Below are 13,928 nucleotides of genomic sequence, written 5' to 3' on the forward strand. Positions count from 1 at the left end.
TGTGAAATCTTAACATTTCCATCTACAGAATTTCACTTCTTTGGCTTTGTCTCCTATTAATATGCTGATGCTTCAGAAAGAAGTAATGATACTAGAAATGCTGTTGTTTACATCCTAGTAAAATTGGTTTCATAAAATCCCTTTCTGAGATTGGTTTTGAAAGGGAACCAGGGGACTAGTTAAGGGCACTGGTGGCTGAAAGGCCGCAGAGTGCAGAAGAATGGGAAAGAAGATAGTGAAGAACTGATAGCAAACCTTGCCTAGCTTTACAACTGCAGAAAAGATCATCATCCCTGACACTGATCTTCCCGAGGAGATGGATGAGAAGTAAGGGTTAACTCTAAGTATGTCTACATTTTCTTCTTGCTGAATGGGTAATAATATCTTTATAGTTAATTTCATTTTTTTTTTCCAGTTTGACTCTTCAGGGCTCATTCATTTGCATAATATGGAATCTTGAACCCATATATTCTGCAAATCAATGCAAGTAATTCTCACACGAAATCAGCAGCTTTAATTTAAGCTCATCATTGTTTGCATAGAAATCTTTATGCACTCATCTGCTTGATTTTTTTAATCACTTAAAACCTCCAACAGTGACACACTAAGCATCTCCTCATTTAGCCACCTCCAAAATTTGAACTAAATACTGAAAAATAAGCACAATACATTCATATACTAGATCATTTTCCAAATTGGGCTTCAAATGTATGCTTGATGTTCTAGCAGCTCCCAAGAATAATGCCTCTTGACTAAGGAAGACAACTTGGATGTCCGTCCCAGGGCAGAGCTGAGTCAGCATTCTCAACAGTGACCCTGCAAACCTGAGATAATCAGGGTCACTGCCAAACCAACTGCCTCGCTGAGTCCTTTAAAACCATTCAAATCCCCAGTTGAGAGTTGCAACATGCTAATCTGGCAAGATAATCTCTTCCTGAAATTGACCAGAATGAGAGCAAAGGTTACCTGCTTTTATCTGTTACTAGTAGATAATATTTCTAATTAGGAGCTCTAATGGAATTGGTTCCGCATGAAATTCTTCCACCTCAGTAGAATAATCTACCTAGTATAGGAATGGTTTCTTTCACCTTTCCTACCTCATTAAAAAAAAAAAAAAAAAAAAAAAAAAGCTAAAAACAAAGTCTTTACTTAACAAAAGGTAGAAGCTTGAACTACAAGAAAATCCTGGGGACAGAGCCATGGGATTCATGTTCTTTATCTAGCTCTTCTTTGGTCTTTATGTCACCACTTCTGTTCTCTGATCCCCAAATGGACAATTAAACCTGAGGAATGAAATTACTAGAAAATGAATCATATGAGAGACAGAAGATATATTCATTCGAGTTCACTGGCACATTATTTTTCAATTTTATCTTTCAGAGAGACATCAACAAAATAATCCAATATTGCTGAGTGAGTTGGCCTATATTTCCACTTCTGAGAACTGCTAGAGAGCAAAAAGGAAAGGCAGGGGGAGGGGAGAGTGGGTGGGGGCACAGAAAAGCATGGTGGTTAAGGGAAGAGGCTCTAGCATAAGACACCTAGTTTCCAATCCCAGCTCTACCCCTCATTAGCTGGGTGACATCTGTGCCTTAGCTTCTAATGATCACACCTAGTTCTGGGTTGTTACAAGGATTAAATGAGTTAATATGAGTAACACACAGAGGAAGCTCCCAACATAGGTTAGCTATTATCAAAGAAAAAGAGTTTTAGCATACAATATAGTAGTTTGTTTTAAATAGATACTCAACGGACTGAGCCACCAACTCTTGGTTTTGGCTCAGGTCATAATCTCAGGGCCCTCGGATCAAGGCCCAAGTCAGACTCTGCGCTCAGCGGGGAATCTGCTTGTGGATTCTCTCTCTCCCTCTGACTCTGCCCCTCCCCCTGCTCATTCTCTCTCTCTCTAAAATAAATAAATCAATCTTTTAAAAAAATGCCTTAAAATAAAATAAATACTGTCAAAACTCCTAAATTGTGCTAAGAATAGTCTAAATAATCCTTCTTGGTCTTCAGAGGCTGGAAACCTTCCTGCTCTGAGCTAAGCAGGGGTTTCATACAGAAGCTGGAGTCACATTTTCACTAACGATCCTTGCCTAGGTCACACACATACCTGCCAACTGGGAAGGATGTCTGTGTAACTTCTAATCATTTAAATGTCAAAATGACCCTAAATAGGTTCAAAATAAAAATGCTACCTTGAATTTCTTTCCAAGTATGAAAATGAACAGTATTCTTGGCAATTAACAATTCTGTTTTTATCAGGTTCTAAAGACACAGGTAAATAAATCAATTCTGGACTCTGTATACAGGAACCATTATTTGCCAAAATGGCCCCAAGGGTTATATCATGGTTTATGCAATACTCCAAAGGGCCAAAGATAGTAGTGAATTAATAGGATTAGGAGGCTATGAGGAAACCGCAAGCCCCAAATTTCAGATAGGCCCTGATGGCAGCTCACTCCATTAATTTCTCAGGGAGAGCTACCCCAACTTCCCAATCTGGTGGAATCCCCCCATTCCCTCTGCTGCATGGAATACCTTCCTTCACAGAACATGCAGTGGGTGATCTGTCACTACCTAATTAATGTCATCTCTACTTTTTTTTTTAAGATTTATTTATTTATTTGAGAGAGAGCACGAGCAGGGGGAGGGGCCGAAGGAGAGGGAGAGGATCTCAAGCAAGCTCTGTCTCCCCGCTGAGCACGGAGCCTGATGCAGGCTGACCTCACCACCCTGAGATCATGAGCAGAGAAGAGTTAGATGCTTAACTGACTGAGCCACCCGGGTGCCCTGTCATCTCTCCTACTTGATGTCGTTCTTCACTAGGACAGGGACCAGGACTGGGTTTGCTCCCCATGAACACTATGATCACCTAACACCATGCCTGCCACATAAGAGATGTTCAGTATATGTTTATTTATGGAATGAATGAGGCATCTATCTCTAAAGACTGGCACTTCTGAACACTTGGGCCCATTTAGTTGCATCCACGTGGTTTTTCACTTAGGAAAATACAGAATGGGAAGAAAATAAAAACTGCTAATAGTGTGTGGATACTGGGATCCTAAGGAAACTTGCTGAGTATGCACCTTCCCCTTGTTTTCATACTTATAGAATGGGAATAACCACCCTGGGCCTCTCCCAACTTTAAACTCCTAAGTGAAAGTCCAAGCCTTCTGAGCAAGACTCATGGAGAGTCCCGAGGAAACTCCAGAAGCATCTGCGGAAAGTGACCGGGGAGAGAGAAGAGAAGGATATGCAAGACTACAATTGATGGAGGACCAGGAAACTCAAAAAGATTTCTTCTGAAATGAACCTGGAGTTTGTCCCATGCTAGCTGCAGGCTCAGGAACAAATGAAAACAATTACGAGAAGCCTGGGAGCACTGGACAGTGGAGATTTAAATGCTTGGGGAAGGAAAAGATGAAAGCTGACACAAAGACAGGAGCTCGCTCTCAACCAAGCACCAGCTCTCAGGGGCATCTGCAGTGTGTCCTACAGCCTTCAGGAGACACACAAAAGGTCAGGGAGGAAAATGACACATCTCAGAACCAAAGGACAATTTATTATCAGGCTAAGGAACAAAAGAGAAGTTAACCAGGGGAATATGCTAGAGAAATGACGATTATGAAGTCACTGGGGAAGACTGAGAGACATTTTGGCTGTAATTCCAATGACTACAATGAACGAGTACGTGAAATGCTTTCAGATCGGGGAGATTTATTATTTTGGAAAAAAGGAAAAACAAAGGCAAAATTCCTGCCTTATTTGTGAAGTAGTGCCACTAGTCGGACAAGGTTCAATTTCCATATTCTTTAGAAAAGAAATGGTCCTTGAAAAGGACAGAGAAGTGATTCTGAGGATACTTCCAGCATTAGGGAAGCTGAGCAGCATGCTGATGGTAAGATTAGGTTTCAGTTTTAGGTAGACTGACATCTGAAATTAAAAAGAAAGAGAAAAGAAAAGGGGAAAAAATAAAAGAAAAAAATGCTGAATTGGCAAAGAAAACTACTTTTCTATGAAATGTCTTAGACCAAAAAAAAAAAAAAAGGATATTGTGGGCAATCTATCTGAATTTACAAAATATTTAGTTCACAGCAGGTTTCAGTTTGGAGAAGAACAATTTGTAAATATTTACATAAAATTTAAAGATGGGCCAGGACTAGGTCATATGCTGTCACTGACAAAACAGGAGTGATTTTCTGTCATTCCCAAGGACTTGCTGCTGCTTTGCCTAACGTGGCTCCAGTGGAGCCAGAAGTTTATCTTCTTTTCCCCCAAAATGCAAATTTTTACAACCAGCCCTGGCTTCCAATCCTCCAGTGCCTCTGGTAGGGTCCTATGTCACTGGAGCTTCTTTAACATCCAGTTAGGAAAAGGGGAGGAACAGAGAGGCAGATGCAGTGTTTGCTGTATAAACGTAGGTTTTGACAAAGATGTTGCATCTAGTATTGTTTTCTGTTCCCTGTACAGGACAGTAGGAACCATGTCCTCTGTTTACTATGGTCCCCACCTCACACCTAGTCACTGACTCAGGGCTGGACTGTGTATACAGGATGGGGAAAAACCTTTAGGCAGTCAAGAAAACACACACTGCATCCAGATGAAATTCTTTGCAACATAAAATGAGAAAATTCCTCTTCTGTAGAATGGGCACGATGCCTACTTCACAGGGTTGCTTTGAGGAGTCAATGAGATATGTACAGGTAAATTAGTTAACACTGTTTCTGGCACATAAGGAGCATTCAACAAATCATAGCTATTATTTTAGTGGATGTTTTCAAATGTCAATTTCTCATGTAGGTCCTCAGGCAATAAATAGCCAAGTTACCCCATCTGGTCAATAACAACTACATAGAGAACAAGGTTATTCAAAAGCAATGGGATTATGTACCTGCAGAGGATTACATGGTGCCCATGGTATTAAGTCTCTGGCCTTTCATGTTGCATTCTCTCTCAAAAAGAAAGTTATCAATCCCTGAGGGGGACTCAGTGTGGATTTCAAGTTCTGTTTTTCTTGCATCTTGCAACTTTTTGGATGGCTACAACCATTTATTTGGTGGAGACTCATAGATCATCTACTATGTGCCAGGCACTCAGAAAATAGCCATATACAGAAAAATTAAACAGTAAGATGTTTTAGCCGGTTCAGTGGTAGAAGACAGGCTGCCTGCAGGCCAGGTCTAGCAACTGTGTATTTCATCCAACATTTAAAAAATTTTGAGCTAATATTTAAAAATTAAGAATTCCATGTAAAAGTCCAGATAAACAGCTCCTCTTGGATAAATCAGATGACATGGTAACACAAAGCCAGTATTCCCACCCATTCCTACCTGGCAACAGTCCATGACAAGAAGCCGAGACAAAGTAGTGGTCGCCTGCCCCTTCATGCTACGCCCCCCTCCTTACCAGGAGAGTGAAAAATGAAAATGAAGGGCTCTGAATTCAAGAATTATTAAGGATTTCAAGACGATTAACAACAGAAGATTCAACCAAGTGTGAGATCCTTCTGAGCAGGGGAGGAGGATGCAACAGAGCAAGCACATGCCCACAAAGCTGGTCGTACACCACACCCCCTCTGCAAAACAGGAAGGGTATTTATTTCTCTAAGTATTCTGTCATTCATTCAGCAACGAAGCCAGCATTTGCAACAAGCCAGATACCATACTGCCTGAAATCTGAGGTACAAAAGGTAGGGGAATGAAAGCGCCACACAGCTGAGCTAGAGAGCCTCTAGGATCTCTTTCCTCCCTTGTTAAGGCTGGATCCATACCAGAGACACTAAGCGTGAGTTAATCCAAGTAAAATTAAACTGCTCCCAACAATATAGATAGGCCTGAGCCCTTTTGTTGGCATCACAGGAGTCCCCGATCATACATTCTGCAGAACAGCTCACAAGCGCTAATGAATAAGTCCCGACGGCGTGCAGACAGTGGGCCCAGAAGTGAAGGGCTGGCCTAGGAGAGATTTGAACATGAACCTGACCATCTGGCTCTCTGCGACTCACTTTGATCACAAAATGAATTGCAACAAATTGAAGAGCACATGGCTAGAGTTAATTGTCTCATCTGTAATCTGAACCTACTTTTAAGCAGTTATTATTACCCTCTATCAGGTGGAAACGTTTCCTACCATCACTGCAAAGTGCATTTCCTGATGAACTGTAATGGATCATTAAATTCCATATCTGAATAACAATACTTTGCACTTATGCAGTGCCTTTCATCCAGGGATTTCAAGGCAGTTTGCAAATAATTAAGCCCCTCATACAGCAGCCAGAGGTTGAGCCACTGGAAGGGACTTGTCTGAAGACACTGAGTCAAAGGCATGATTCAATAGAAAGAGAATAAATGGTTTCCTCCCAGGCATTAGTGATACTGAAAAGTGAATTGGGGAGGGGGAGAGTGGGTTGTTCTGATTCCCTCCCTCCCTTTCTGCCTTACTCCTTTCTCTATGGCAGATCCTCACATTCAATCTACAAAGAACAGAAAAGTAACTAAAACGGGTATTCATAATTTAGCTGAGAGTTCAGACATACACATGTATGAAGAGAATGCTTTTCCGTGTAATCCTGGCATATACAATACGAACTGATATTTCGATCCACCTGCAGAATCAACAGATACCAGAGGAATTAACTCAACACACTTAAGATTACTAAATGTCAAACCTAAAGCCTTCCAAAATCCAAAATGAAAATATTGCTCTGCATAAATAAAGTGTGTTCTAACAAAAGTACTTCATTTCATGGTCGTGTATTCCATTTTGGGGGATCCCCCCCCCCCCCCCCCCCCCCCGTGTATGACATTCCAAGTTTCAGGAACAACAAGTAGGGCAGAATTGGGCAATCAGTGTATTGTCTAAACCAAAACACTGGAAGGGAAAAACACTTGAGCCACCACAAGTTTTGTGGTGAAATTATAAACTCCTGAAAACCTGAATTTATAATGGAAATGCTGACAGACTGGAGCAGTTTGAACGCAACACTGTAATTTAGCAATCTCTCTTACAGACTAAAGACTAATTCTAACAAGATGTCACTTTGACTCACGTTTATTACTACCTGCAAGAATGAAAAATGCCATTTACTCGGAAGCTGCCAGAGAACCAGGGTGGGGCCATCTCACATTTTCAGCAAGACGCCCGCTGCCTTACCAAAATAGCCCTCTCCGCGGTGAGAGTGGCAGCCTTTCACGCGCAGCTTCTTTCACGTCAGCTAGAGCTTCGCGGCTCGACATGCCTTTCCTACATGTTACATTTTAATGATCTGAGAAAACCGTTATCAGAGTTAACATCTCTAATTTTACTCTAAACAGACAAAAGCAAAATATCTCATTAGGCATCATCTCCGCCAAGGTTCCCACTAGGCAGACAGGGATTTTCATCTGAAGTAATTACCCTTTTTAGTTAAATACGCTCAACAGATGAAATTTACACACAGAGTGCGCCTGCAGCCCTAGACAGTGAAGGTGAAAACTGAGGAACCCGCGGGCCCGCCGGGAGTCTGCGGCTCAGTAGGGGGTGGGGCGCCCTCGTCCCTCCCCTTTCTCGGGGGCCACTGGTCGCAGCGACCGCGGTGACCGGGCGCGAGAGCTGGGAGGCGCGCCTTCTCCGGCCACAGACAAAACCATCGGAACAGCGCCTACACCGGAACTTCCCGCAAGTTGTCAAACTCGCCTACACGCGAGAAGGTGCCGGGAATACCCGGCACGTCCACAACCCCCGAAGCCAAGGGTGCGCGGCCCCTTTCACAGGCATACACTCGGCCCTGCCTGCTTCCTCCCACGGTTAGAGTTCCTGCAAATCCTCGGCCAGACTGAGGTGGACGAGATGCTCACTCGAGTCCCCTCTCGCGGGCAGCTGGGGTAGTCCATGAGCGCCGCCCGCCGCCCTCTCCAACCGCACTGGGCTACTGAGCACACCCACCCGTGAGAGGAGTACGGAGCGATCACAGGGAGCCTTGGCGCGGGGAGGTGGAGAGGCGTCTCCTCGATAAACTCCTCTCCTAGGTGGAGCTTGGAGACTGAAGTGTGGGGAGGAAAAAGAGGGTGTGTGTGTGTGTGTGTGTGTGTGTGTGTGTGTTGCACTTTGATTTCATGTAGAATCTTGGGGGGAGGAAGGTGCAAGGTTTCCCAGTCGGAAGGCACGAGCCCCCGCGGTTCGAGCTCCCAGGGACGCATTCCGATAACGCGGTCATTCTCTAGGAGGGATTCCACCCAGCGCGCTTCCCGCGGTCTGCGCTGCGAGGCCCCCAGCTTGCCTCTTCCCGGGACCCTAAACTTGGGCTTTGATGCCGCGCCAGTCGCGGAGGTCCTAGCCACCCAGCGGCGACTGACAGCTGAGCGCGAAGGCTCGGCGGCCGCAGTCCCTGCGGAACAGCCCCAGGCGCGGACGCCGCGGGCAAGGAGGAGGCCGCCGGGCCTGGCGCTGGGATCGCGGGCTGGGGGCCGGGAACAGGGCCGTGGGTCTGACAGCTGCTCCGGCTCGCGCGGACGCGCGCCTCCCTCCAGCCTGCCCTCCCCACGCCTGACTTATTACCCTCTGCTCCTCCTCCCCCTGCTGTTCCAAAACACCCGTCGACGCGAGCAAAATACAATGCCGCCTCGCCTGCCGTAAACAGCCTGGCGAAAGAGCGCATATTCGCCGTGGCGCGTCCGCCGGCTCGGCTCCCACCCCCTTCCCGTTCCTAGAAAATGCCATAAAAGCGGGCCGGGCGCTCGACGGGCGGCTGCGCGCCGGGCGGCCGCAGCTCCCTTCCCGCGCCGCTTCCCCACGCCTCCCCGCCTGCCCCGCGCTCCCGCGCCCCCCGCAAACTTGCCCCGCCGCCCCGCCCGGCGCCGGGGCCCGGAACCCGGGGTCGGGGACTCACCTCGCCAGAGAACTTTGCGTCCTTTTCCGCCTCCTCTTCCCAGCGTCTTCCCAGCCTGCAGCCCCCTCCAGGGAGCCGGCGCGGTGGGCGGTTCGGGGGTCACCAAAAGCTCACCGAGAGGACGCGCATCACATGGCAGCTCGCTCCCAGCCCCCCGTGTGTGCCGGGTAGGGGGAGGGGAAGGGTCGAGGGGAGGCCGGAGAGAAAGCGAGAGCCCGGCGGCAGCGGGAGTAGGCAGGCGGGGTGGCGAGGGCGGCGGCGGGCGCTCACGTTAGCGCTGCTGAGACCGCAGCCCGGGTGTGCACGGTCGCTGCTGCTGCTGCTGAGGCGGCGGCGGCTCGGCGCTGTTTGCTCCGCGCCGCGCGGCTCGCGCTCTCCCCGGAACGCCCACACTCTCAATCGCTACATTGTTGACATTCGGCGCTGACGTCACCCGCTCCCCATTCACAATAACTTTACGGGAGCCGGGCAGCGCACCTCCCCGGCCGCTGGGGCGCCGTACGCCTGGCGACTAGCGTAAGCCGCTCCGCGAATGGCGCTCCGGGGGCTGGGGTGGGGGGCGAGGGGCGGGGGCGGGCGCGCGCGCTCGGCCGGCTCGCGGGAGGGGGCGCGCCTCAGCCGCCGCTGCACTCCCCGCTTTGTGCAGCCGCGCGGCGGGGAGATCCCCCTGCTACCGGCCCGGCTGACCGCCTGGCTGGGTCCGGCCTTGTTCGGGACTCGCAAGGGCCGTGAAAGGCAAGGGTTGGGGGCTTGTGGTGTGGAGGGGGGAGTGGTGAGGGCTGGTGTGGCACGTGGGGAGGGGTGCAGAGCCCAGGACCCAACCCCCCCCCAGGAAGAGGAGCCAGATGTCGAGACCTGGGATTCTTGGGTTGTCTAGCGTTTCCCAGGAGGGGCGGGAAAAGATGCTCCACGGGCCCCCACAAAGCTAACCGGGTCCCCCATGAGTGGGGGCGGGGAGAGGAAGAGTAGCTTCCGACCCACCAGCTGTGTTGACGTCTGAATCCTTCACCCGAGGGCCTCGGCCCGTCGCACTGAGCGAGTCCGTGAGCCCTCACGACTTGTTTTAGAAGGGTTGAGAGCAGTTGCGAAGTGTAAATGAAGAGCCTCGCTCTCAGCTTCAGCCCCAACTCCTACTGTGTTCCAGGCTCTCCCCTGCCTCTTACTCTGGAGGCTGCCCGGGTGTTGCTGCTGTACTTGAAGGCCATCGTGTGGCTGCCCTGTCAGAAGAAAGCTTGATGGTGGTGAGGATTTCACAGAAAGTAATTAGGACTTGGACTGAACGAACATTGCAATAAAAGACGGTTGTGTTGGTGCAGTGCTAGCGCCTGCAACGTTACCCTTGCCAAGGCCAAGGAATTCTGCCCCGTTCCCTGAACACCTATAACTTGGCCCCCTTGTGTCCCGGCAGTATTCCATATTATTACATGTGGTGCTGATTTTTAATGAATATTATAAAACTTGGGCTCGCTCTACTGAGGGAAGGATCATAAATCTCCCCCTGTAAAATGGGCACTGGCATATGCTGAGGAAGCAGTGAAGCATTGCCCTGGGAGTCTTGTGATATCAGCCAAAGTGTTACTCTGAACCACCTTCTTTTGAGGCAGAGTTTTAAAAGGCCCCATTTTGACCGTCTGTGTGGAAAGCTAAGAGATGGACGAAAGGAAGCTGAAGGGGCCAAGCTGATTTTCCTAACAGCATTGCAGGGCCTCTCTTGTAGGTCTGGAACCACATGGAGAGTTTCTGTCTGCTAACTTTTACGGTTTTCAGATGAAGAGAAGCCTCAGAGCTTGGAGCAGGTCTCAGTCTCCTGACTTTGGGTCTGGTGCCGTTGTTGTTGACAAAACACCCTGCTTCTGAGGTTCCTGTCTGGTGCCCTGGCCAGGACCGAGAAGACCGATCTCCGGTCTGCCCTGGCAGGGCCAGTTCTTAGTCTTGTGGATGGTGATGTTTCTGCATTCCTCATTCCTGTAAGTACATGAGCGCCAGTGTGATAACTTTGTGCGTTTTAATAGCACCAGTCGATGTTTTCCTAGAGCCAGGCTTGAGAAGATCCCTGTGAGGGCCATGCAAATTCGTTTCTTTACGAGCCAGCCATGATTGCCCAGCTGTGAGGAGTTGGGCACATCGGTGTGGGATGCGGAGGGGGGAGGAGAGGAACGGTACTGCCACCTTGCTTCTGGTCCCAGATGGGTCCAACAAAGGCTATTAGGTCATTTCAATTAGTCTACTTGCCAAAGACTCAGACTGCAGTTTGCTTCGTTTGAAATTCTCATGTATGAGATGGGACAGTGATTAGAGATGAAAAAACCAAACGAAACTGTGATAGGTCGTATTACCTAGTCATTCAAGGTGGTTGGATTAGAACTAGTTGACCTCTAAAGTCCTGTCCAGTACTGCAATCACGTGGCTCTGTGGCTGTGAATAAGACAAAACCGTTGCCTTTGAGGAGCTTGAAGCCTAGTAAGGAGTTAGTTATTTCCTTTTCAGTGGTTAGAAGTAGGTTACTTGATTTAAAGCCTATAAAAACATATTCAGAATTATATGAAATTAGTACCGGACTCTCTTAACAGTACTACCTCAGAGGTTAGGCTATGGACGGCCTTAGCACCCTTATAGTGAGTATTTGCTGGCCACTCCCTGGGTTTATGGTGCTGCTCTGGACACTTCAGGCATTTACAATGTGAAACAGATGCAGGGTCTTCTCTCTGTGTATTCATGGCAGTAACTTAAGTAGAGGTCAGTTGATTTCCCATGTCTGCAACGTTCAACCTTTTCTGACATACCTTTTTTTCTATATAATTACATGTGTGCACTGATCCAGAATATGGGTTCATCTGTGATACATTTCTAAGCAGGATATGATTTCCAGGGATAATAACTTTGAACCATAGCGTTGAAGTCAGTAAACATTATTTCTATAAATCTCCTTGATTTTGTAAAATAAGATAGGGAGAATTATTCAGGAAACAAAAAATGAGCAAAGGAAGACAGAAGAAATGAGCAGTTCACAAGTCCTTGATTTTCTTGCTCTCCAGCACCCAATTAGAGGATCTGATGATGTTGAGAAGATATAATAGTTTCCCTTAGGCAGAACAGTAGGCAGAATTTTAAATGTGGTACCTTGAACAAGATATAGCAGGACAAAGTTAATGTCCAGTGAGAGAGAACAGAGTGAGATGTTTAGAGAGGGAGAATGCCAAAACCAGGAGGAACAAATGTATTAAAGGAAGTTCTGTTAAGAAGAAACTGAGTTCTACTCATTGGGCAAATTCCTCAGAATTGTGAGTAGGGTTTATTATTTCAAAATCTGATGTTTCAAAGTGTATCTAAACCATAAAACTCCAGCTCAACACTGCACAGGTGACACTTGGGAGAACTGATGAAATTTGAATAACTTTGGCAATTTGTTCAACAATTTTGGGGCTACCTATTACGTGGTAGGCACTGTTCTACAAGCTGGGATGTTGAATTCTTATTCTAGTGATGAGATGGGGGTGGGAGAGGGAGACAGACAATGAGCCTGTGTGTGTGTGTCTGTGTGTGTGTGTAATATATAAATATACATATAACTATATACAATAATATTTGTATAGTTAATATTATATAATATCAAGTTGTATGTTATAATATCTGGGGGTGAAGAGTGTTGTAAAAGAAAATAGAGTATGTAAAGGAGCTCAGAAGTGATAGGGGTGGAGCCATTCTTAAATAGGGTGGTGGGAGCAAGGAAGGAGTCCCTGATGAGAATACCTGAGCAGACATATGAATGAAGTGAGGGGCAAGTTCTGAAGCTATCCTGAGGAAAAGCTTTTCAGATATGGAGAAGAGCAAGTGCAAAGGCCCTGAGGTAGAGAGGACTTGGCATGCTCCAGGGATAGCAAAGAAGCTACTATGCCTGATACAGAAGAATAGGAAGGAAAGTAACAAGAGATGAGGCCAGAGGGATAGCCAGTAGGGTTATAGTTTGGTGAAACGAGAAGACATTTTTAGGGATTTCTGCAGAGAAAGGGCATGACTGGCCCTGACTCCTAAGAGATCATTCTGTTTGTGAAGTGGAAGGGGAGGACGAGTATGGAAGCACAAACTATTAGGAGGCTATTGAGGTTATTGAGATAGGCTAAGAGAGAGGTGATGGTAATTTGGACTACAATGATGACTATAAATGGAATCTAGATGTATATTCAAATTAAACCAGACAGGATTTACTGATTATTCAGTTGTGGGATGTGAGGTAAAGAGGAGCCAAAGGGAATTCTGGATTTGGGCATGAACAGTTGATTAATGGATACTCCATTTAGTAAGACAGGGAAGGCTATAGGAGGAGCAGGTATGGAAGGAAAGCTCAAGTATTTGGGTTTGGATGTAGTAAATTTTAGAGGCCCACCAGACATCTAAGTGGAAAAGTTGAGTAGGCAATGAGACATGAGAACCTAGCCTTCAGGAGAGAGGTCTGGACTAGAGACAGAAATCTGTGTGTCAATCAGCTTAGAGAATCTGGAAACATAAGTAGAGAAGAGAAAAGAGAAGAGGTCTGAGGATTGAGACCTGGGGCACTCCCAACATTTAGAGTTCAGCGGATGAAGAAGATGAAGGAGATCTGGCCAAAGTGACTGAGAAATAGCAGCCAATGAGGGAAAGGAGAGAAAGAATTGGAGCCAAGTGAAAGAGAATATTTTGAGAATCAGGGAGTCTTCAGTTATGCCAAGACTGCTGACTTTTCAACTTGGTCACCTGGAGGGTATTGGTGTCTTTGATAGAGGGGAGTGGTAGGGACCACCCCTGGCTGGAGTGGATTGGAGAAAGCGTGGGAGGAGAGGAAGTAGAGGCGGTGGGTATGGACCACTCCCTCGCTGTGCTGGGAAAGTGAAGATGGGGAAGTGAGTGGCGGGCAATGGGAGAAATGAGAGCTCATTGGAGAGAATAATCCAGGCTAGAGGGGAAACTGTTGATGCACAGAGAGAGGGGATAACTTCTGGAGGGAAGTTGGTAGGGTTCTTGAGTTGGGTAGGGCCTGTTCATCCCTATCAATGGGAGAGACGGCAGCTCAGGTTGTGGG

General features: G+C 47.0%; 1 protein-coding gene across 4 annotated transcripts in view; it reads right to left on the minus strand.

Moving 5' to 3' along the window:
• The window catches only part of BACH2 (BTB domain and CNC homolog 2), a 350,221-nt gene extending 340,900 nt beyond the window's left edge, over positions 1–9,321 (minus strand). For 2 of the 4 annotated variants that reach the window (XM_064597882.1, XM_064597881.1), the window contains exon 1: positions 8,873–9,321. The gene's annotated coding sequence lies outside the window, so the exon portion shown is untranslated. The remainder of the gene's footprint in view (positions 1–8,872) is intronic. The other 2 variants (XM_064597884.1, XM_064597883.1) reach the window with 1 other exon arrangement.
• Between the last annotated feature and the right edge of the window lie 4,607 nt (positions 9,322–13,928).

The sequence above is a fragment of the Mirounga angustirostris genome, unplaced genomic scaffold (assembly GCF_029215605.1).
Source record: "Mirounga angustirostris isolate CCGP_5_RB_7025 unplaced genomic scaffold, mMirAng1.0.hap1 SCAF_8, whole genome shotgun sequence".
In the NCBI taxonomy this organism is placed as follows: Eukaryota; Metazoa; Chordata; class Mammalia; order Carnivora; family Phocidae; genus Mirounga; species Mirounga angustirostris.